This window comes from Rhinoderma darwinii, chromosome 8 (genome assembly GCF_050947455.1).
Source record: "Rhinoderma darwinii isolate aRhiDar2 chromosome 8, aRhiDar2.hap1, whole genome shotgun sequence".
Classification (NCBI taxonomy): domain Eukaryota; kingdom Metazoa; phylum Chordata; class Amphibia; order Anura; family Rhinodermatidae; genus Rhinoderma; species Rhinoderma darwinii.
The window spans coordinates 103,374,665-103,400,614 of NC_134694.1; the positions used below are offsets into that span (position 1 = coordinate 103,374,665).

A 25,950-nucleotide genomic window follows, 5' to 3' on the forward strand; every position below is an offset into this window, starting at 1 on the left:
TCAGACATAACAGGTACTTTACTCACCGATGTATTTTCATATTCTGTGGACGATGGTGAACGGATCATATTGGGACTCCAAGGGGACGTGGGATTTCTGACCACACCATCCGTTACGGACCTTAAACGAAAGCTTGAAAATGAATCCAAAAGAGATACCACCATACAACTCCTTTTGGCTACATTTGGGGGATACTACAAACAGAAGCGAATACCAAGTGTTATGCGTTCCAACCTAAGATCTAATCTTTTTCCGCAGAATGCTTTTTTCTGTAATCGATTCAAGCAATTGTCTAACAAGTATGCCTTAGACGTTATCTTACTGAATTTAGAATTTCTACAACAGGAGATTGTCACGGTTGAGACTAATAAACAGGGCACTGATACAGCTTTGAAGTCTGTTATTTATAGTGATGAATGCGATAGGTTTACTACTAATATGTCAACACAGACACTTAGGATTAAAAATTAACAAGAGGAGTTTAAGAGGAGTAAATGGAATAGAGATGCTGACGATTACCTTAAAGGTCAAGTTTACAGTTGGCAAAATATTGATGAATACAGAGACGGTACCAGCTCCAGAGATAACAAAAGGAAGAAAAAGTCTGGTCCATCCATTAGGACTACGACAGGTAATTCATCCTCTTTTTTAGGGGAAACCCTGGGTCCTTCTATACCAACAAGAAGCACGCCAGGAGAGGGGAAAACGACACCGTTGGTACTCAGACCCAAAGAATGAACAGATCGAAACCACCAATGACGAAAGGAGTGATGTCCCTAAAGAGACGATAGTGATAAACATTTCCTCTAAAACTCTTACTGAATCACAGCTATCTCTTTTGCACAAAGGCTTGTCTTTCTGCCCCTCATCTCATTTGGATTGGTTCATGGTTGAGACTGATATGTTTCGTTTTTTTAGGTCCATCAAATTGAAGTGGTGGTTTGCTGGACACTCTACAAGTAGGATACCAACTAATTATGAATTGACCCTTAAGAAATATGGTTTATCAAAAGGTAGTCTATTTATGCCCCCTACAAGTGTACATGTGATTGATGCTTTCATCTCAGCTGTCAGAAATGACCTGGACATACTTAAATCTTTCCCAACAAATGTAGGTTTCTCACACCCGAATCTTACCAATAGTGCGATGAATTATCCCGAGACAACAACATTACTATTACGCTAAGGCGGTGGTTATTATGGACACTGCCATGTACTTGAATGAAATTAAAAGAAAGCTTAGTGACAACAAGGTCTACAGGCAGATCAGTTATGATCCTAAATTTGAGATTTCAAGAGAAATCAAGAATAATATCGATGAGGCTATACTAGGTGGCATTATTGGTGGTGATCTGGCTCAATACTTAGTGATTGACCAGCCTAGAACCCCTGTCATTTATGTACTCCCTAAGATCCATAAGTCACTAGTTGACCCAATGGGCAGACCAATTTTGTCCGGCTCAGATTCCATTTTTTGCCATATTGCAGTCTATCTTGACAAGGTTCTTAGAACCTATGCACTTGGAGCTAATTCCTATGTTAGAGACACATCAGATTTTCTCTGCAAACTAAATGGAGTGATCATACCTCCACATACCCATGTCACACTTGTGTCTTTCGATGTCACCAGCCTATACGAGGTCATCGACCACACAAAGGGTATCTTAACAGTTGAAAATTTTCTTGAGACTTTGATTACACTGACTGTCGTAGGTTTTTGATACAACTACTAAATGTCATTCTGAGACATAATTACTTCTTGTTCTGTGATAACTTTTTTTTACCAACTACAGGGTCAGCGATGGGCTCCAATAAGGCACCACTTATGCCAACATGTATATGCGCACACTTCAAGAGACACTTGTCTATACATCCCCCCTTTTCAAACATGTCCTGAGGTGTGACGCTATATTGACGACATATTTTTGCTTTGGACAGGTGACATGACAGACCTGCATGATTTCTACACCTATCTCAATACGGTTGATGAAACTGTCAAATTTACCATGGTACATTCGGATACAAAAATACAGTTCCTTGACGTACTTGTTATTTTGGAGGGAGAGAGTTTCACTACTGAACTTTACACTAAGCCCACTGATTGTAACAATTTACTATATTTCAAAAGTAACCACCCTAGAAAGATAGTGAGGAGTTTACCAACGAGCCAGTTTATGCGTGTCAAAAGGATAGTGAGCAATACTGACACATCTAAACAGTCCATTGACAACATGATGAATAAGTTCAAAGCACATGGTTATCCACAACTTTTAATTAGTGAACATCGCCATGAAGCACTCCACTTAAACAAAGACACACTCCTTGAATGAAAGATACCTAACACCAGACATGATCGTGTACCTTTTATCTCAACATACACGGAGGAAAGCGAAGAAATAGCTTATGTGATCTGCCGACACTGGGCCATGCTGGGCAACTGTCTTAAACACATACCTGAATTCAATAAACCACCTCTATTTAGACTATTACAGGTCTGCTAATCTGAAAGACAGCAGAGCAAAGCGTAATCTCGCTGTAACATGTTATTTACAGTGTGATCTCGCAAGATTACGCTTGCTCTGCTGTAAGTACCACAGAAACGTTAACGAAGTGCCGGGATTGTGAACAGACATCCCGTCCTGGCTGGAAGGAATGTCTACTCACTGTCTAAACACTTCAGTAACGTTAATGTGTCAGTATAAGACAGCACATACTAAAAAACGCAGTGTCACTATTCGCTGACTAAATGAATGGGGAGAAGTGCATGACGCTGATTGGTCAGCGTCATACACTCCTATACAACGCCCACTTGGTCTAAAGTAAAAACACACCCACTTGGGCATTAAGAAACTAATTAGCATAAAGCTAAAATCGCTCCTAACGTGGTAAAAATAGATTGTTTTTCTAAATCAAAAGCACTGCCGTCACCTACAATATAGCGCCCATCTCTTTATGTAGGAGATAGGACACTTATAATGTGGTGACAGAGCCTCTTTAAGGCAGATCTGGGCTCCCGGAGAGTGTGTAGACAGACATATCTTAAATCCCCCAAATTGGAATGTTTTCCTTGTCTCAAATGTGTCAATTGAAGACTAATACATAAAGGGTCTACCTTGACACATGCCTTTACAAAAAAGGTCTACTGTATACGACATTTTCTTACCCGTGACACAATGAAAACCATCTAAGATTTTGGATACTTGACTATATTCCTCCTTTGAGACAAGGGAGAAACAGGTCCAAATGACTTAAAGGGGTTGTCCGAGATTTTTTTTTTAAGTACCTTTAGAAATACATTACACATATTAAAAATTGCATAATATACTTACCTGTGCAATCTTGCTTCTGTTCTCCGCTCTGGCTGCTTCTTCCTTCTGGTCACTTGAGCTCTGACGTCACCTTTTCAGTCGCCTCCTCTGTCGTGTCGTATCCCGATCACATGGTCTTGCACCAGAGAGACCTCGGATGGTATACGACACGTCACTTGTCACGTGGTGTAGATCGGCTTCTTCTGCTTCACATGCAGTAACGCGCATGCGCTGTCACTGCTGTTCTCGCAGTCCCTGCTTTTCTCGAGATAACAGCAGGGGTCGCGCATGCGCATTACAACAGAACAAGCCGATATACACCACGTCACAAGTGACGTGTCGTGTACCCGGCAAGAATTCAAGCTCAACAACGCGGCAGAGCCGGAGCAGAGAGAGACGTCAACAATCAAGTTCCCGACGGCAGGATCTGGAAACGGGGCCACTTTGGAAAACGTAAGTATATTACAAATGTATTTATTTTTTTAACTTAAATGATTTAATGGTGTTATTTAAAATATTATGTTATCTCGGACAACCCCTTTAAGATCAGGGAGCTTCAATGGATAAACAGACTTAATTTGCTTAGACCCAATGGCCTAAATGTGGATTTTGCATTAAGGGGACTGGTCTAGGTTCCCTCTGCCCCTGCACTCCACTACGGGGTCGGCTTCATCTCGAACTAAGTTTTATGATTTTATGACTTTTTTCTTTTTTATACTTTCTCTATGTGCAAGATATTGTTATGATACATGTTACTATTTTGTTTTCTTCATTTTTACAGATGATCCAGATCTTCGTACCTGTCACCTCTATGATATCCGAATGGTGTTTTGTGTTCTTTTGCATTATTATTTATTGTCTATTTTTGGGTAATTTGTTGTATAGTTCTTTTTATGTACCTCTCATGTAGTGGTCTCTTGATAGAAACCTGTATCAGATCACTATTCAATGTCACTGCATCATTTATGATGTGTACGCTGTAAAAAAGAAAAGAAAAACTGCTACTTTCTTTCACTTATTAGTTAGGGTTGTATCCTAGACCCCAAACATCGCCCCCTCTGCTGACCTTGGGTGGAAACCTATTTGGAAAATATATAAAACTGGTGCAAAGGTAAAGTGGAGTTGTTGCCCATGGCAACCGATCAGGTAGCTGCTTTCATTTTTCAAAGGGCCTCACTTTCCACTCATTTTGATATCTCTCCTCCATTGAATCTTGGAGAATTGGAGTACAAATCACATAATGTAAAGTAGCTTCCCTAGTTGTGAAATGTTAATCCCCTGCTAAACTGTAATTTATTATAAATATATCCAATTCCTAATACATACTGAAGTGCAGGTTCACAGTGATGTTACACTATAAGCAGAGGTGTAACTTGATGCTTCTTGACCCCAATGGAAAATCAGGAGCGTGTGCAACCAAGAAAAGAGTCCCCCGTGTGCCCACAGTGTGGTATGTGATATAGATATATCTTTCTCTCTCTCTCCACAATGTCTGAGCAGTCCAGGGTTCATGTAGTAACTGGAGAATATCTCAGGCATTCAGCAGTCGTACCCCTAATATGCATCCTAGTGCCGACCTCAATACCCCCAATCGTCAGCCATAATAGTTAATACCTCTCCAGTATCTACCACATTGCCATCATTTAGCTAGTTGTAATACTCCTGTCTCAGGCACAATGCCCCTATAACCAGTAACAATACACCCCCATACACCCCCAGAGTCAGGGAGGCACTGCCTTTTAGTGCCAGCAGGGTAACCCTATTAATGGGGGCAGCAGTATGGAGGATTGTGGAGAGGCTGTGGATGTGCTGGGACCGAGCAAAAGACGCCTGTGCAGCAAACGGCAGGGGCAAGTCGTCCTGGAAGACGTCATCATTAAAGTCTGGGCCGGATGGAAAAAAAGCGGGAAAGTGAACTGTGAGTCACTGGATTTAATTGTTTATTCGGCCTCTGATTTTGCCTGACCAGTCTTTTATTAATTGATCCATTCTGCCTTGTGGGGTGATGCTCTGCAGACCAGCTATGTGGTGATACTCTGAAGACGACCTGTGCGGAATCAGACCACTATATGATCACTGTGTCCAGACTCATTATATTGGTAATATTCACTTACAGTATGGTGGAAATACTGTATTATAATTTTAGTGATTTTTATTCAGCAAAAGTATGGTGTTATTATTCAGTCACAATATTGTGTTATTATCCAGTCACGATATGGTGGTGTTATTATCCAATCACAATATAGTTGCGTTATCCAGTCATGATATAGTAATGTTATTTAGTAACAATATGGTTGTAATATCCATTAACGATATGGTGGTGTTATCCAGTCACGGTATGGGGGTGTTATCTAGTCACGGTATGGTGGTGTTATCCAGTCACGGTATAGTGGTGTTATCCAGTCACGGTATGGTGGTGTTATCCAGTCACGGTATGGTGGTGTTATCCAGTCACAGATAGGTCGTATCAAGTCACGGTGTAGCGGTGTTATTCAGTCACGGTCTGGCAGTGTTATCCAGTCACGGTATGGTGGTGTTATCCAGTCATGGTATGGTGGTGTTAGTCAGTCACAGTATGGTGGTGTTATCCAGTCACGGTATGGTGGTGTTATCCAGTCACGGTATGGTGGTGTTATCCAGTCACGGTATGGTGGTGTTATCCAGTCACAGATAGGTCGTATCAAGTCACAGTGTAGCGGTGTTATTCAGTCACGGTCTGGCAGTGTTATCCAGTCACGGTATGGTGGTGTTATCCAGTCACAGTATGGTGGTTTTATCCAGTCATGGTATGGTGGTGTTAGTCAGTCACGGTATGGTGGTGTTATTCAGTCACGGTCTGGGGGTGTTATCTAGTCACGGTATGGTGGTGTTAGTCAGTCAGGGTATGGTGGTGTTATTCAGTCACGGTCTGGTGGTGTTATCCAGTCACGGTATGGTGGTGTTAGTCAGTCACGGTATGGTGGCAATATTTAGTCTCTGTATTGTAACTATTTGGGGTATGGCTCATCTATGTATACAAATAACAGATTCACGTACAGCATAGTGTGGTCTGTATTTCCCAATAGAGCACATGAGTCTTGGGTAACACAGTCCACACCACTAAACACCAGGACCGGGCTGCGCAGTATTATTATTATTTCTGTTACTTATATAGCACCAACATATTCTGCAGTGCTGTACAGAGGTCCACACTTACTGTCCCCATTGGGGCTCACAATCTAAATTCCCTATCGGTATGTTTTTGTGGTGTGGGAGGAAACCGGAGTACCCGAAGGAAACCCACGCAAACACGGAGAGAACATACAAACTCCATGCAGTCTTTGGTTGGAATTGAACCTAGGACCCCAGCTGCTAACCACTCAGCCAGCGTGCTAGGCAGCAATGGGTTGTGTAAATATCACTGAGCGGCATTTACATTTATAAATTGTGCCACCAAGTTGTTTTTTTTTACGGCATCACAAATGATGATCAACAATAGTTTTATCATTGATCTTCTCTTTTGTTCACACAGAAGAATTATTTTTATGATTGCTCAGAAACTAGCAAATCATGACGATCATTGGCACGTATAAGACTGCGTTAACATGGTGCGTTTTTTTTTGTTTTTTTTAAATATCGATGCAATTTTACAAAGCCTTTCAGCTGTAATCTAATTTTCAATTTACTATTCATTGGGTTACAGCTGTAATAGTTTGTAAAATGCAGGGGTAATTTAAATAAGCTAGCGTTCTTCAGATGCGTTTTTCTTTCTAGCATTTCAAAAACACAACAAAAACGTGGAATGTGAGTCCAGCCGAAATTAGCCTTTAATGAGGGTATATTAAGATTAGTGTCTAGAGCAGAGTGAGCTTTAAATACTGCCCTGCATGTGCTATTTATATTACTGGTGCCTTCCTATGTGGCAGAGGGGTCTTTGGGCCCCTCAGACCTCTGTATCATGATGTTCTACAGCAGATGAGGAGTGTGTTATGAGATTCTGCAGCAGCTATGGTGTGTATTATGATGTTCTGCAGCAGCCGAGCTGTGTACTATGATGTTCTGCAGCGGCTGAGGTGTGTATTATGAGGTTCTGCAGCAGCTGTGGTGTGTAGTATGATATTATGCAGTAGCTGTGGTGTATATTATGATGTTCTGCAGAAGCTGTGGTGTGTAGTGTGATGTTCTGCAGCAGCTGTGGTGTGTAGTATGATATATATAGTAAACAATAACTCTACAGACCAGATATAAAGATGGTAAATAGTTTTTATATTTAGGAATAATTTGCCATTGAATAGAATATGTGACAAGATCCAGTACTGGAGATGTCGCTGTTCTCAGGATCACCGCACATGGTGGGATCAGTGTTCCTATGCAGCAGATGAGGAATCCTCCGATCATGATGGACGTGACCTGGAAGTGACTTTTATAGATTTCTGAAAAGAGAAAGAGAACATGTTATTATATCACATCTATGGATTCATGATCAAAAGTAAATACAAACTGGAAACTAAAAGGAAGATATTCTAATATTTACTTACTTGTAGTTCAGGTCGTCCTGATCCAATTGCTAAATGTTTTCCAGACTTGGTGATTCCTTCCTCCTCAATTATTTTTAGACTTGGAGATTCTGGAAAAAGGAGAAAATATTAATTATTTCTATGTCACACAATGTACATCTCATAGGACGCAGATAGAAGAGGGAATAGGTGACTTACCGTCTGGTGTTTTTGGGATCTCCCTGTTCATAGCCCTTCATGCTTGATGAGATGAGACCAAATCTGATGATAAACAAAAGAGAGGCCAAATTGTCAGGAAAATAATTATGTCATTTTTTTGCAGCTTTAGAAATAATACAATATTAATGTATCTCTTACCTGGGCTGGAATATAAGCCGGTCTCTTCCCCTGTCAGCGCCATATTCTTCACTTCCTTCTTGAAGCTTTTAGTTATTTTTAGTGCTTCATTGGAAACAGCGGGCACGACACAGGGGGCACTGAGGGTTGGAGCGGAGCCAGGTAGAAATGCAGCCCTGATGGAAGTTATGGGAGCACAGCAGCACTGTGATCTGCTCCCCGATCTCATATTCAGTCATACAGATGATACATGACTGCGCCTCCTCTTCAGATGTTACATTTCTTGTTGGGAGGTTCCGGATTTGCAGCGTTCTCCTGCCGGGCCGTGGCGTTGCCTGTGGCGGTGTTGGCAATAAATTCACCCCCCGCCGTGTAATCAGCGTGTAATATAAATAATTTGGATTTTGAGGGTGTTCTGGAGAGCTGATTGGAATCTCCCTGGGGCTGCGGTTTGGTGGAATATGACTTGGTCCTGGAATGTCATATTCAGGTCTGGCTGCAGATCCACCTGCTTGACGGCTGCTCTCTCCTGTTCTCCTGGAGGGCTCCGCAGGGACGGGTCTTTGTGGAGAGCGGCTTCGCTCCCTGGTCTCTACTTGTCCCCTGCGCCGCGGAGGATCTCTGGTCCGTCCCCCTGTCCTCGCAGGGACAGCATTTGTGGCTCTTTGGGTAGACCTCAGTCTTTCAATTAATATGGCCTGACCTATAAAGAAATTACACATTTGTAAAATGTAATAAATTATATCACTGTTTGGCCATAGGGACGGACCCTGCTGTTGCTGTGGGGTTTAGGGAGAGGGGAACCTCAGCATAGATTAGTGTTCCTTTGGGATGAGTAAATCTGCTCTGTACATCTCTTCTCTGTAGACATCACAAGGCAGGGGTAGAACTGGGCTGAAGGTAAAACTGCCCCCAAGGAATAGGAATGGTATGTGGAGAATGCGCTGTCTGTCCTAAAACATTGCCCAACAGACCCCGGGGATAACCCCTCCCAGGAAAGCTCCTCTATGGGGGGAATATTGTCTATTTCTATCTAAACATTTCACTTACCTTGATTTTCCGGTCGGCTCAGCCATGCGTCATTGTCAGCGATCAGCTGACGCAGCTCTCGGGCACTCATGGCTTAGTAACCCCCGAGGCTGGGTTGTTGGAAAATTGGAGAACTAAGTTCTAAGGAGGCCCCGGTGTTATTGGGCCTTGATCAAAGATCAATAAGAAGCTCGGGAAGTAAACACTAGATATGTAATACAAACTAGTTCACTCTTCCACAAACCAAAATGAAGTATCAGCAACAGCATCAACTCAGGAAATGGCGCTGATGTCACAGTGCTCAGGCCTTATATAACTTCAAGACATTATGACATCATATGTGTGACCTCACAATCCACGCCTGAACATATCTCTGTGACATCACAGCACTCAGGCGGCCATCTTGCTTGCTGCACCATATTGTGGAATGAAAACATGTCATCTATTATAATACTATATATATATATATATATATATATATATATATACATACATATACATATATATATATATATATATATATATATATATATATATATACATACTAGTCCTTCTCAATGAATTAGAATATCATCAAAAAGTTAATTTATTTCAGTAATTCAATTCAAAAAGTGATACTCATATTATATAGATTCATTACACACAGAGTGATCTATTTCCAGGATTTTTTTCTATTAATGTTGATGATTATGGTAACAGTTAATGAAAACCCAAAATTTAGTCTCTCAGAAAATGTTAATATTATGTGAGCCCAATTTCAAAAATGATTTTTAATACTGAAATGTTGGCCTACTGAAACGTATGCCCTCAATACTTGGTCGGGGCTCCTTTTGCATGAATTACTGCACATTGCGGCGTGGCATGGAGGCGATCATCCTGTGGCACTGCTGAGGTGTTATGGACACCAGGTTGCTTTGATAGCGGCCTTCAGCTCGTCTGCATTGTTGACTGACTCCGGACGCATATACGCAGGGCCGGATTATCATTGGTGCTCTTGTAGCTCCAGCTCCGGACCCCGCGTTCCCCCTCACTCAGGGGGGCCCCGGCCCCCGGCGACTTCCATATTCAATTGTACCTGCGTTCTTAGGATGCAGGTACAATTGAATACAATGAAAGCTGCAGGGAGCTAGCGAACTTGTTCGCTATTCGCTGCAGCCTATAGAACACAGGGATTGGATCCCTGCGCAGGCGCGATGACATCATCACTCTGGCGTACGCTTCAGGCCTAATGTAGGCTGGAGCTCGGTTCATCGCGGGAACGGCCCAGGCTCGGTGAGTACAGGTTTTTTTTTATTTCTTGGGGGCGCTATATGCAGGGAGGTGTGTGTTTCACTATCTACAGCAGTGGTTCCCAACCGGGGTGCTGCGGCACCCTGGGGTGCCGCGAGAACCGTCCAGGGGTGCCGTGACACTCCACTCATCCACTAAGGTGTGTATTATGCTGACACTCTACATAATATACACCGCTGAGATGTACAGTACTGTGCAAAAGCTTTAGGCAGTTGTGGAAACATGCTCTTTCAAAAATAGAAGTGATAATATAATTTTTTTTTAATCAATTGACAAAATACAAAGTGAATAAACCGAAGAGAAATCTAAATCAATTCAATACTTGGTGTAGCCACCCTTTGCCTTTAAAGCAGCATCAATTCTTCTAGGTACACTTGCACAAAGTCATGGATTATGTAGGATTATAGTACGGTGTATGATTAACCAATTATACCAAACAGGTGATAATGATCATCACCAAGGTTGAAACACAGTCATTAACTGTAACAGAAACAGCTGTGTAGTAGGCTTAAATCTGGGTGAGGAGCAGCCAAACTCTGCTAAAAAGGTGAGGTTGTGGAAGACTGTTGCATGTCATAGGTCCACCATGGCAAGACTGAACACAGCGACAAGACACAAGGTAGTTAGTTATACTACATCAGCAAGGTCTCTCCCAGGCAAAGGTTTCAAAGCAGACTGGGGTTTTAAGATGTGCTGTTCAAGCACTTTTGAAGAAGCACAAAGAAACAGGCAACATTAAGAACCATAGACTCAGTGGTCGGCAAAGGAAACTTATGCTGCACAACAAAGACACATAAACCTTCAAAATTGGAAGATGTCCAGCAGTGCCATCAGCTCAGAACTGGCAGAAAACAGTGGGGCCCAAGTACACCCATCTACTGTTCAGAGAAGTCTGGCCAGAAATGGTCTCCATGGAAGAATTGCGGACAAAAAGCCATATCTTCAACGCGGAAACAAGGCCAAGCAGCTCAACCATGCATGAAAACATACGGACTGGGGTGCAGAAAAATGGTAGCAGATGCTCTGGACAGATGAGTCAAAATGAGGATAGGCCATCAATGTTTAGGGACTGGACAACCCCTTAAAGCCTACGATGTAGCAGGCTTAGCGGGCCCATGAGACAGGATCACAGATTGTGTGATGCTGCCTGCTGGGCCCTGTATCTAAGCCAATCACATGGTAGGCAAAGATACAAGGCCCATGTGTGATCCTCTCTGAGGGACCCTATATATAAGCCTACCAGACGGTATACTGTATAAGATTACTGTCTGCTGGGGCCCTGTATCTAAGCATCTTACATAATCACATGGTAAGCTTAGATACAGGGCCCACATGTGATACTGTCTGTTGGACCCTGTATCTAAGCCTACCATATGTGTCACTAATCATTTTTTTTGTGTTTGTGTTTTTTTACAGATTCGGTTGTTGGACTACGTCAGGTTCGAGGACTACTTCGATAACGGCTTTTTATTATTATTAATAAAATGATTAATGGGGGTGGTGTGTTTTTTTTTTTAATTCCCCGGTAATGCTAGCCTTCTGCTGCTTTATTGTATCAGGCTGGTTATGAAAAACCCACATCATTTAAAAAAAATAAAAATAATTGGAAAGAACGATGTGGGGTCCCCCCCATTTTTCATAATTAGCCAGATACGACACAGCAGCAGCAGCCTAGCATTACCAGGGTGGGAAGGGCCACTGTTTTTGGCCTTCCCCAGCCTAATACTACCAGCCTGCGGCCGCCCCAGTGCACGACCATCACTACAGATAGTTGGGTACTCGTCCATACCCGGCTCTTCCTAATCCCCCTCGTGGCGGTGGGTATCGGAGTAATAATGTGGGTTAGTGTTAGCATCTGCACCGGCATAACATTAAGCCCCACCTTAGTAATGGACGCTGTCAATCAGCCAGCAGCTATTACTAAGGTGGTGATAATAAAGTTTAAAAAAAATACAAGTACATAGAAACAATATTTTATTGAAATTAAAAAAAAAACCACAACCCTCATTAACCATTTCATTGAGAATAAAAAAAAGTCTGTCATTAAAGTAGTCCTCACTGGAGCCGCAACGTCAGCGAGCTGGGCCCTGTATCTAATCCTATCATGTGAGATACTGTCTGCTGAGCCACTGTATCTAATCCTATCCATAGTTTATATGGTTGTAGTGATATAGATATGCTGTCTCCTATACACAAATACACACACACACACACACACACACACACACACACACACACATTTTCTTGGGGGGGACATATGTATTGAGGCTCTTTACCCTGACATTTTAAGACCGTGACGCCCCTGACTGCTAGTGCTGCAGTGATGGGTCACTTAGGAGACCCAGCGATGCAACTGAAAGCTGAGGGCTGTCGGCCATGAGAAGTTTGCGGGGAGGGGGGGGGGAGGGAGGGTGCCATGAGCCTTTAGGTACGCCCCTGAAAAGCGTACTTATCATTGCTCCTCAAGGGGTTAATCTGGTGTAACGCAACAAGTGCAGATGTCACATACTATTTACAGCATAGCTGTGCTCCCCATTTGCAAAAGGCTGTAAACCCCCCAAAACATTAATTACAACAGTGTCCCCCATCTCCTCTTCTGCAGTGGTGCACCCTCATTCCCTCAGTAGCAGACTTAGATTTCATAGTCACATCAATATCTTCCTTTTTCTCAGTAGCGTCTCCTTCCCCCTTACTTACATAATAGGAAATCCTGCCCTTGTATGACGTAAACATTATAAATGTAGAATATAATGACCTAAGTAAGGAAATCACTGCCCATGACGGGGTCGTTAATAATTATTGTTAGTTCTTAGTAGTTGCTATTGTGAACACCACTTTTCTTATTGACTAAAAGCATATTGCGAAGAAAAAAAACGGATTCATTTAAATATGGGTCTTTTACTATGACGGGGAGGAATTGTTTAGGATGTATTGAAATACGCAACAATATACAGCACGTTACATGTGAATAGGGCTTTCAAAACCCCATTCACATGTAGTGCAAGAAAATATGCCGAAGTTACGCTAAGGCTTTATTGTGAATGGGGCCTTAGCCTGTGAATGTCTTTTTTATTTTTATTTTTTACCACAGCAAAAACGAAGAGATAAGCCTCAGACTCTTGCCGCGAATCCTGCAGGAAGTAGTTATCAGATTTGCCGACCCGTGTGAGCATAGCCTAAAAATACACATTTTTAATTAGTTGTAATCTCAAAAGATCCAGGAGGGGGCAGCATTGTAATATTTACCGGTACATATATTATTAGCAGCTAAAGTGGATGAAGAAATAATCTCTAAAGATATAAATCCCATAAATAATAATTGATCCAAAATCGGGGTATAGGGACCGGACATCATGTCAGCTACTAACCATACTTGTCCTCCATCCATCCTGGACTCTCATAGCCCTAAATAACAGTCCCGGCATCTCTTAATATCTCCAGTAGAATTGATAGGAATCAGAAGACTCCGGTATGGATTTTAAAAATACCTTTCCCCTAGTATCAGCCAGCGATATTCCCTGGCAAAGATTTATAGCAATACTGCTGAGCCTCAGCTAAGAATTGCTAGTGCGATTACATCTCTCACTAAGATAACAGATGATGAATGTGACTTCAGACTAAAGATTCCCCTTATTGCACATAAGACCACGTGGTTGTGTGAAACCTTCCTCTTAGGCTCTGCTTGGTCCTTATCAGGGACGAATGAAGGATGTTGGAGACCCCTGTGCAAAATATTGGGCGTGTGCCTTTTCCGCTTTTTGTTCGGAAGAAGAGAAATGGAAATAGCTTCAAACAAATCAGGTCAAATTTAGAAATCAAATTACAAATCACCAATGTATTAAAAAGTACAAAGAGATGAATATCAAGTGTGGGTATGGATTTTGGAAATGGGAAATATAAGTCCACTTTAATACCACCATACATTGCCCAAATAATACTGCCATACAGTGCTCAAATAATGACACCCCACAATACCAAAACTATACTACTAAGCAGTGCATGCATAATACCGTCAGTTGTGCCCAAATAATTTCACCATAAAAATAATACAATATCACACAGTTCATAAATACTATCACCATCAATGTTTTATGCCTTAACAACGCCAATTTACAGTACCCCCAAAATATACTACCATACAGTGCTCAAATAATACCTTCATACTGTGGCCATGTAATACTTCTATACATTATCCAAATAATACCGCCAGTATGAAAATAATATCATCATACAGTGCTCAAATAATACCGCCATACAGTGCATAAATAATACCACCATACAGTGCTCAAATAATACCGCCATACAGTGCATAAATAATACCACCATACAGTGCTCAAATAATACCGCCATACAGTGCATAAATAATACCACCATACAGTGATCAAATAATACCACCATACAGTGATCAAATAATACTGTCAGACAAGGTTCTTTACTAAATATTAAACCTTAGGGGGTTATCTTTATAAGGCAACCCGTTTAAAGGGGACCTGTCAGCTCCCATTTGCCTACCAAACTTGTCCCAGTGTTTGGTAGGTCTTGTAAAACTATACGGCCACATACCTTTTGATTGCTTTGAATTACCTTGTTTGTCCAGATAAACAACTTCATTGCCATATGCAAATGATTCTACAAGTGCAACTCGAGCGGTCCGTTCCGCCGCAAGTGTTCCTGTTCTCATCATTTTAGCCTGCTCATCTCTGCCCCCTTGCTCAGGAGACGTCGGCACACTATGGCCACATCACTCGCATCCTCACTGAAGACTTGCACATGTGCACTGCACTAGCCGGCGCATGCGAATTATACTACTGATCTGCCGTAACATGTAAAAGCACTACTGCACATGCGATGTGACGTCACCAGTACGATGTTACGGCAGATCTGTAGCATACTGCGCATGTGCTGGATAGCATGTGACCGGTGCATGCGTGAGACTTAAAGGGACAGTGTCATGATTATTTATTTAGTTTTAATCAATGTGTTTTTATCTAATAAAATATTATATTGACTTTATTTAATTTTTTACACACACAGTTTTTTTTTATTAACACTTTCTTACTTTACTGGGGGCTGCCATGTTTTATTTCATCTGTGTATGTGTCTCAATGACACATACACAGATGAAATACGGCAGCGCAGTGCATAGGACACAATGAACAGTGCATAGGACACATTGCCTCTGCCATCTGGCTCTGTATTGCACAGCCCCGGTTCAGAGCCACACAGCAGAGAAGCTGGTTTGTAGGGAGATAGCAGGCACCATTATGAAGACCGGCTGCACTGCAGGTAAGGTGTGTGTGTGTCTCTGTCTGTCCCTCTCTATCTCTCTCTCACAGACCCCCGCTCTCGTGACCCCCCCACACCTGCTGTAACTGTGTGTCTGTATGTAGCAGTGCTGAGCTGAGTGTGTGTGTGTGTAGCAGTGCCGAGTGTGTGTGTGTGTGTGTGTAGCAGTGCCGAGTGTGTGTGTCTGTGTGTAGCAGAGCTGTGTGTGCGCGCTCGCGCAGCAGAGCTGTGTGTGAAGTGTGCGCAGCAGAGCTGTGTCCTATTGTTGTGCAGCGGAGTATAGCCGCTTATCAGCTGTTTTGAAGAATCAGCGGCGAGCACCCCCCCCCCCACACACACACACACACACACAAACAAATCCCCCCCAAACATGCAAAATCAAGCGTAATCAAGCGTTTTTTGATGCGGTTTTTGGTACCTAAAATGCGCAAAAAAAATTGTCAAATACACGCCGTGTGAACCGGTCAACTGAAGAGTCATTCACTTCACTTTCATCATTCTAAGGGTATGTTCACACAAAGTGTTTTCAGCCGGTTTTCGGGCCGTAAGCGTCTCGAAAAACGGCTGAAAAATCAGAAGCAAAACTCCTACAAACCTCTGCCAATTGGTTTCAATGGGAAATACAGCGTTCTGTTCCGACAGGGTGGTTTTTACGCGGCCAGTTTCCAAAAACGGCACATAAAAAGACGCCCGCCTAAAAGAAGTGAATATCACTTCTTGGGGCGTTTTTGGAGCCGTTTTTCATTGACTCTATAGAAAAACTGATCCAAAAACGGCCGTAAAAAACGCGAGTTTGATTAAAAAATGGCTGAAACTCAGGAGCTGTTTTCCCTTTGTTTAGTAAGCGTGTGAACATACCCTTAGCCTTTTGGTGTGTCCTATAGTTTCTGCCAGCTGCCATTTGTACAATCACACCCAAAATGGCAGCTGGACACTTCTTAGCAATTTGAAGGCACCTTTTCCTGGCTTGTAGGAGGGGGGGGGGGTAAGATTCCCTCCCACATTTACGGCAGCTGTGAGTCAGGTTGCTTTGCCTTATTCACCTTGCTGTAATTCTGGGAGGTGCTCCCTCTGGTGGCCAACATAGGAAAACGTCAAATTATTATTGAATTTTTAACACTTTCCACTATGTGGAAGAAGAAAAAAAAAATGCAGCAAAAAAATTAAAAAATATAATAAAAATAAGTAACTTACTTAAAAAAAAGGTTTCATTTGCGACATTTTCCCTTGAAGTGAGGATGAGAGTGATAGGGCCATAGTGTTTCTTAGCATGCCAAAGTCAATCCTGAGCAAGGGGGCGGAGTTTAGCAGGCTAAAATGACCAGAACAGGAGCACTTGCAGGGAAACCGTCTGCCCGAGTGGCACTTGCAAAGTAATTTGCATATGGAAATAAAAGTCGTTTATCTGGACAGACAAGGTAATACAAAGCAATCAAAGGGTATGTGGGCGAATAGTTTTACAAGATCTACCAAACATTTCGTACGCAACTAGGAGCTGACAAGTTCCCTTTAAGAGCAGACAGGGAGGCGGCTGAACCGGATCTTTATCAAACGTCCATCTCTGGAGAAGTTATGTAAATGAAATAACACAAAGATGGCCATAGACAGGCATAGCTATAGGGGGTCAAGAGGTTTGAAGTTGTACCCATGGGTCCTGAGGGGGCCTAGAGGCCCCTCTGCCACATGAGAAGACATTAGTATTATACATTTTAATTCTGGTTTTCATCATTTTTGCCCCAATCAGATTGACATAGATGTCCCATATTCCGCATCTGGTCCTTTTTAATGGTTATTTGAAATATTTAAAACCTTCAAAGACAGGAAATAGTTATATGATCACCGGAGCTTGTACTCTAGATTAATGGGCAAATTCCAGCAGAACCAGTGTTACCAGTAAGGATTCCTGTCATTCGTACATCTGAATGTTATTAGGTTAAATAGACAAAGATACCTAGGAGGGAAACACTAAAAGCATGATAAGACTTTGACTTACCCAGAAAAATAAATATTCTAGGTTCTAAATATAGAAACATTTGCCCCATTCCAAAAACATACAGCAAAACCAAAAACAATCAACAATAAATAGAAGTCCTCCTCTTCCTCCTGTCGTTTTTAAATTCTAAATTCTATTCAATTGATTCTTAGAACATTTGTTTCTAGGAAAGTTGGGTGACAAATCCATATCGACACCATATTAGCTTCCATATGGAGTATCACCCAGCTTTCTTAAATTCCTGAATGGTAAATGTTGCTAGTTATGCAGATAGGCCTATCACCCATATTTCTGACTTTTTTTTAGTGGAGTCTGATTCAAGTTCCAATAAAGCAGCTAAGATTAGAAACAATTTCTCCCAATTTACAATGACTGCATATGGATCTCTATTATAATTGTTCAACCATCCTAATATGTTTGTAAGGAGGACGTGTCTTTAATACAGACTGCATAAACTGTACCTATTCTTAAAGAGGCTCTGTCACCACATTATAAGTGGCCTATCTTGTACATGATGTGATCGGCGCTGTAATGTAGATTACAGCAGTGTTTTTTATTTAGAAAAACGATCATTTTTGACGGAGTTATGAGCTATATTAGCTTTATGCTAATGAGTTTCTCAATGGACATCTGGGCGTGTTTTACTTTTTGGCCAAGTGGGAGTTGTGGAGAGAAGTGTATGACGCTGACCAATCAGTGACCAATCAGCGAGGCTACGCCTGCCAATCTGTAAATCACAGAGAAGTGCAGAGAAGTGTCAGGATTCTGAATACACATCCCGTCCTCGCCGGAGGTAATGTATATTCATTGTCAGGACACTGCAGTAATGTTACAGTGTCTTTATGTGGCTGCACATAGTGATATAGCTATATCGCTATGTGCTGTATAAATGAATGGGGAGAAGTGTATGACGCTGATTGGTCACTGATTGGTCAGCGTCATACACTCCTCTGTACAATGCCCACTTGGTCATATAGTAAAACACGCCCAGTTGTCCATTGATAAACTCATTAGCACAAAGCTAAAATAGGTAAAAAATGATCGTTTTTCTAAATAGAAAACACTGCTGTAATCTATATTACAGCGCCGATCACATTATGTAGAAGACAGGTCACTTATAATGTGGTGACAGAGCCTCCTTAACATGTTCATTTTCCAAGAGAGTAAGCCTATTCATCCAATAAGCACAGATGGGAGACTTGGGGCCCATTCACACGAACGTGAATCTCGTCCATGTGCTGTGCGTGGAAATCACGCACAGCACACTGACCCATTGATTTCAATGGGGCCGTTCACACATGCAGGAGTTTTCACGCAGCGAGAGTCCGTTATGTGAAACTCACTGCATGCCCTATACTGGTGCATTTTCACACACCTACGCGCCCATTTAAGTCAATGGGTGCGTGAAAACCGCACACGGATGCACATCCATGTGCGGTGCGTGATTTGCGCATCAATTCCATTAAAAAAAAAGTGCTTTGCGAGTGCGTGAAAAATCGCATGCCACTCATTTACGCCCGTAAGTCTGACACGCTCATGTGAACGTAGACTAAAGGGGACAGTAATGGGGACAATCCTGTCCCCAACATTGCAGGACCACCTTCTAATCTTAATTGCGGACTTCTTTATTGGAGCCTGACAACTAGGACAATCCGTTTTCTTGAGACAACTTCTCCAAATCCCTGTGGGTCCGGTTGCTGAAACCCCTGGCAAATAGCTTTAAGTCCCACCTGAAGCTGCCAACTCCTCCACAATTTCCCTGCATCCTTAAATTAGAATATTACACTCTGGCCATTGAAGTCAACAGTCGATCAATAAATGTAATAAATGTTCACACCTAGTCCTTTTTTTAATCTGTCCTCCGATGAGGCTATGACATCCATGTGCCCTAATGGAGCATATGGGCAGAAATTGTCTTGAGTGGACAACCCCTTTAAGTGCTGCTCGGTACAAATGCCGCTACCTACACAGACCACCGGTAAATTTATCTTCTGGCTGTATTTTTCCTTTGGTGAATGAGTCCAGTACAATTTCCCAATATATGGCTTTTCGAATTTCTCCACTTTTAAAGGAAACATTGCAATAATAATGCTTCATTAGGAAATAATTCCCTCATAGGTTCACGAAAATTTCACGCCCAGCCGAACTACAGAAAGAGAGGCAAGCCTTTCAAGCTGTCACTGCCATAACGTCTCTGACCTCTGAGTTTTACGCACATTTTGTATGTGTAGTGAGCAGAACGGTATGTGGTTTTATAGGAAAACATGAATACATTCAGTCTTCGAGGTCTGGCATAGCATAAAAATTAGCCCAGAAACTGACCTGTGACCCATTGAGGGGGCCTGGTTGTCATGCAGTCTGACCGATATCACTCAGAATTAAACATGTTTTTCCTTTTTGCTTTGTTTGCACAATGTTAGGAGCCACATTCACCAGTAAAGTGGATTATTTCCTTGTTTTATTTAGACAAAAATAAAGCCCCCCTCCCTTTTATGGTAATAATTACATTTAGTGGTTACTGCCTGATACACGCATCTGGACAATTATACACAAACGTCTAAATAAGAGCAGAAAAATAAATACAATAAGCGTGAACATGTGGCAGACGAGTCGAGATCCTTCAGAATCCCCTCCCCCCCAAAAAAATATTCAAAAAAATTCCACTTGCTTCCCTCCACCCTTCTAATTAAACACAGGAATTGTGCAGATGTCTCCGTGATGATTTGAATGGCGCAGTCTGTTGAGGTTATAGGAAAACTGGAATAGATCAATTTATTGTTTGGAATTAAAAAAGTTTCTCTGGTCGTCTAAGGTCAATGATATTTAGAAAATATTTTTCCTAAAATAAAAACATCAGTTAATATAAATCCTTGAGACGTCCCTTTTTGTTAAAATTTTTATTTAGCATAAACAGAATGGTGAATGATAAACATGCCTAATTTTGCAGCCATACGGCTATGTTCACACGGATTATTTGTCCGAGTTTTTTGACGCGGAAACCGCATCGCAAAACTCGGCAAAAACGGCCCTAAAATGCCTCCCATTGATTTCAATGGGAGGCGTCGGCGTCTTTTTCCCGCGAGCAGTAAAACTGCCTCGCGGGAAAAAGAAGCGACATGCCCTATCTTCGGGCGTTTACGCCTCTGACCTCCCATTGACTTCAATGGGAGGCAGAGAAAGCGTATTTCGCATTGTTTTATGCCCGCGGCGCTCAATGGCCGAGGGGCGAAAACCGGCGCGAAAATCGCCGCGGAAATCGGCGTGCAGGGAGAGGAAAATCTGCCTCAAACTTCCAAACGGAATTTTGAGGCAGATATTCCTCCTGCAAAATACTCCGTGTGAACATAGCCTACATCTCCCATATTAAATTAGTAGACTCTTCAGGGCACTTGGAAAGCTGAGTGACAACCTTTGCGGTCACTGTAATGGTGGCCATATTTTTCTGACCTGCAGATATAATTAAGAATGTCATTTTTATTTATATTAGGAGTAACGTACCTTTAAAGGGATTGTCCAGGCTTAGAAAAGGTTCTGCTTTCTTTCCATAAACAGCATCACTCTTGTCCACAGGCTGGATCGGATATTACAGCCCATCCCTAGTCTATAGCTGCCCAGACACATAAGATGCCAGCTGCACAGCCATCACACCATAGGGTAAATTGTCTACAGTATCTAGTTTGTGGTCAGCTTTTATTAAAGGCTATGTAACCCTTTGAAAGTGATTATTTTTTTATTTTTATAAAAATGTCAGTGTGTTTTGTGCAACTTTATAATTTGCTTTTATTAAAAATAATTTTTACTTTTTGAAATACAGCTGGCCGGTAACCTATATACAGAGAAGCTGTATCTTACACTGAATCCAGTACCCGTCGGCAATCTTCCCTCTAAGTCTTGGCAGCTCCTGAGCGGGGCAGTTAGGGGGCAGGGCAAGTCTCCATCAATGGTGGGCGATCTGATGACCAAAAGTAATACCCCCACTAATATAGCGACTATATAAGAGAAGAAAACTTATTTTAAATTAGTTTTAATTACTTTTTTAAATACTATAATATTACAAGCCCACCAGAAAAATAGACAGTTATAAAGACCAATTATAGGCACCAATGAAAGGATCCCTATAGATAGCGCCACACAGACCCCCCTGTAGATAGCGCCATGCAGCCCCCTGTAGATAGCCCGCACACCTTATAGGGAACACTTCCCATTGGGTCCATGGGACTGACAGATTCAGTGTCAGCGGGTCCCGCGTGTCTCACACACAGGATCCACCACATCTAAGTTTATAATTTAAGAGGCTCTGTCACCAGATTATAAGTACCCCATCTCCTACATAATCTAATCTGCGCTGTAATGTAGATAACAGTGGTTTTTATTTTGAAAAACAATGATTTTTTAGCCAGTTATAAACAATTTTAGATTTATGCTAATTAGTTTCTTAATAGACAACTGGGCGTGTTTTTTTTACTTTTTGCCAACTGGCCGTTGTATAGAGAAGTGTATGACGCTGACCAATCAGTGACCAATCAGCGTCATACACTTCATTGTTCAAGCCCATTGTTACACTGTGATTGTGCAGTGAAAGAAGCTGGGCTGGAACAATGAGAAGTGTATGACGCTGATTGGTCACTGATTGGTCAGCGTCATACACTTCTCTATACAACGCCCAGTTGGCAAAAAGTAAAAACACGCCCAGTTGTCTATTAAGAAACTAATTAGCATAAATCTAAAAATGATCATAAATTTGTAAAAAATTATCGTTTTTCAAAATAAAAATCACTGTTATCTACATTACAGCGCCGATCAGATTATGTAGGAGATAGGGCACTTATAATCTGGTGGCAGGGCCTCTTTAAATGTGATCGATTAGAGGCAGGACCCGCTGACTCTGAAACAGTCAGTCCCACGGACCTAACAGGTACAGGATTCAGTGTAAGATACTGGATACAAAGCTGCTGTATCTCAAAAAGTTAATACATTTTAATTAAAAATAATTATAAAGTTGCACAGAACTCAATGAGTAACCTTTTTATTAGAATAAAAAAAAAACATTGCTTTAGAAGGTTTACATGGCCTTTAATGATTTGTCATTAGGAACATCCCAGGCAAAGCTGATACAATGTATTATGCACAGTGCAGGGCCCGGCACGTGTTGCTTGGCACAGGGATTGTCTCTTTGATGTTCTTTAAATCCCTATGTCATCCACCGTCCCGCAGCGTTTCAGTTTTGCCTTGAGTGATCCTTTGAGGATAAACTGCAATGAAATACACTTGTTACATGCAGATCTTGACCCAGATTTTGGTACGGATTTGACCGCAAAAAGGGTTAAATTAGCTGTGAAAAAAAGAGATAAATCCACGTCAGAATTGACACACTACAAATTCGAAAATCCGCAGCATGCCATCAATTCCTCAAAGATTTTTTCCGCTACATGTGGTTGGGGTTTTTAAAATCCCATACACAGGTATTTTGCTGTAAATTACTGCAGAGTTTCAGCACGCAGCCATTCTGCATCTTGTGAATTCACCCTAAGGCCCTGTGTGAACAGATTTTCCTCTGCTCCCCCATCTGCGGAAACAAAAGAGGGGATCATGTTTTTTTATTATACTCCCCTTCCCCGATCTCCCGTCTGGTCTGTGATCGGTCACGTGGATTGAAACGTCATCCCAGGAGGCCAGCAGCACAGACCGGAGAGGAGAGCAGCGGAGGTGAGTATAATATTTTCTTTATTATTTTAAGCTGGAAATAGGGCCATTTTTATTTTCCAACTTGTGATTTTTTTTCTGCGGATTCACAGCTTTTTCTGCTGCAAAAATCACAACAGTTGGTATTTATTGCATATTTTGACTTAGAGAAAATTTGCAAATAATAGTCATCCGTTCCACAACATTAATTGACATGATGCGGATTAAAAGACATCTGCAACGCAGGTTAATTTCTGCACGCAAATTTTGCCGCTACTGATATGGTGAAGATTTTCTGCCTGCAAATCCGGATTGGAAATCCACAGCTGAATAGTCCATCTGCTGACGCTACAGAGAAGCGGATGAGAATTTTAATTCCCCACAACAGCGATCCAATCTCTATTTGGATTACTCCCGACTATGACAAGTACAGTTTGGCTACTTACCTCCAAAGGCCCCATGCACATGACCGTAAAAAAAACTCCGTAATTGCGGACCACAATACAGTACGCATTTACGGACCTGCCCGGTTCTATTAGCCGCGGACACCTTTTCGTATCGCTACGGAAGGGTGTCCGTGACGTAGAACCGTGCCAAGAAATATAGAGCATGTCCTAATTTTTGTTTTTTGCAGGCCGTGCTCCCGCGGAAGAAGCTGATTTTGATCAGCGAAACGTACGTCGGGAATATACCGACTGTAAATAGGAAAAGAATATAGAGGGAGAGAAATAGTGTAGAATTATCCAGTCCTACCTGTAAAATTGCCTTTAGCTGTACCAATGCGAACGAGGAACGGTGTTGACATCACTCGCTCACGCTGTTTGAACGGCGAGCTTTGATGACGTCACAGTCATCAACCTCCTAAACACTAGCCGCTAGCAACTCTAGACGCACTTGTGGCTTTACTCCCTGACTCGCTGCCGGGGAGATAGTCTCAGTGCAGCGATGCGGTGAGATATTACTGCTGAGACTCAGCCACAATAGGTTTGTGTTGCAGTTCTGGTCTCACTGCCGGGGAAGAAATCTCTGTGCAGCGATACTGTGGGATATCGCTGCAGCTGCATCTAGGTCTGGGCTACGATCTTGGTCCTGTGATGTGAGATATTCTATCAATACGCCTATATGACCCAAAAATAAGTTAAACTTAGGCGATCTTGATGTGAGCATTGTGAATAAAAATAAAAACACAAATACACTATTCTAGCTCTAAGAGCACTCCCTCCCTAGTCCCGGTGATACGGACACAACCTTCTACATAGGAGGGTGTCTCAACTCATTGGGAATTGAAATATACAATATAGTAATACTAATAAAAATACTATATAAAATACGCACATAAAATAAGTAAAAACAAGCAAAAATAATAAACTTTTTAAAAGTCTCTATCAAATTGTCGGTATCAATTTTTACACTAATTGAAGGCGAACCAATACACAACAGTCTTGCCCCTCTTCCTCTTTCCCCATACCTATAACTTTATGATATATATTGGTGGTTTACACCTGGGCAAGAACGGATAACCTAAAGAATATAATAGAAGGTGCTTTCTCTTTTTTCTTAGCAATCATCCACCACAGGAAGACCTGGAGGCCTTTGTTAGGCCCCTAGCTGCCACAGAAGCCATTGGCACCCTGTGATTGCAATTGCAGGGTGCTGATGGGGTGAGAGAAGGAACACCCTCCCTCCAAAATCACTTGATGCGGCGCTCGCTATTGAGCGCCGCATCAAAGGGGTCAAACGGATGAGATCGATGTTGAAATCGATCCAGCCCGTTAGTGCAGGTGTCCAGCTGCCTTTAGACAGCACGACACCCACTTTAGCTGGCACAGAACACCCGTGCCGGGCTTATGTCAGAGCGCCGTGAAAAGGCGGCGCTCTGGCATAAGTACCCTTAACGGCCACCATGAAAAGGCGTATTGGCGGTCATTAAGGGGCTAAATACAGCATCAGAACCAAGCTCAGTACATATATACAACACCAGAACCAAGCTCAGTACATATATACAGCCCCAGAACCAAGCTCAGTACATATATACAACACCAGAACAAATACAGCTCAATTTAGTGCAACCCCTGCCGTATAGCTTCATACGGTGTAAAACTACAGCTCCCAGCATGGCCCGAACAATAGTATGGATATGCTGGGGGATGTGGTTTCTCAAAAAAACAAAAAAACACCACCCATCATTTCGCTGCAGATCATACAGTGGCTACAGTACTGATTAGAGGCAGAATGAACATTTACATTAAGTGACTCACCGGTGACATCTCAGATTCTAGTTCTTTTCTTCTCCCTCCGGTCCAGACCTCTATGATGGCCACGACCCATTTTTGCAGTTTGCCGCTCAGATGTCTTCAGCTTCTCACTTTTAAAACATTTCTGCACCTATAAATGAAGTTAAAATTCTCACCCCCACTAAATATAATAAAGCACCATACACTGCACCTCTAACTATAATAGCACCATACACCTCACCTCTAATTATAATAGCGCCATCACTGTGTCCCACCCACACACTCCGAGCCCCCTG

General features: G+C 42.1%; 1 long non-coding RNA gene across 1 annotated transcript; it reads right to left on the minus strand.

Annotated features, from left to right (window-relative positions):
• Positions 1–7,569: 7,569 nt before the first annotated feature.
• On the minus strand, positions 7,570–9,431 carry LOC142658821 (uncharacterized). Its single transcript, XR_012850193.1, has 5 exons — positions 9,191–9,431; positions 8,162–8,843; positions 8,003–8,065; positions 7,826–7,914; positions 7,570–7,720 (listed from the first exon to the last, which is right to left on the minus strand). It is a non-coding gene; the product is annotated as an uncharacterized LOC142658821 (long non-coding RNA).
• Between the last annotated feature and the right edge of the window lie 16,519 nt (positions 9,432–25,950).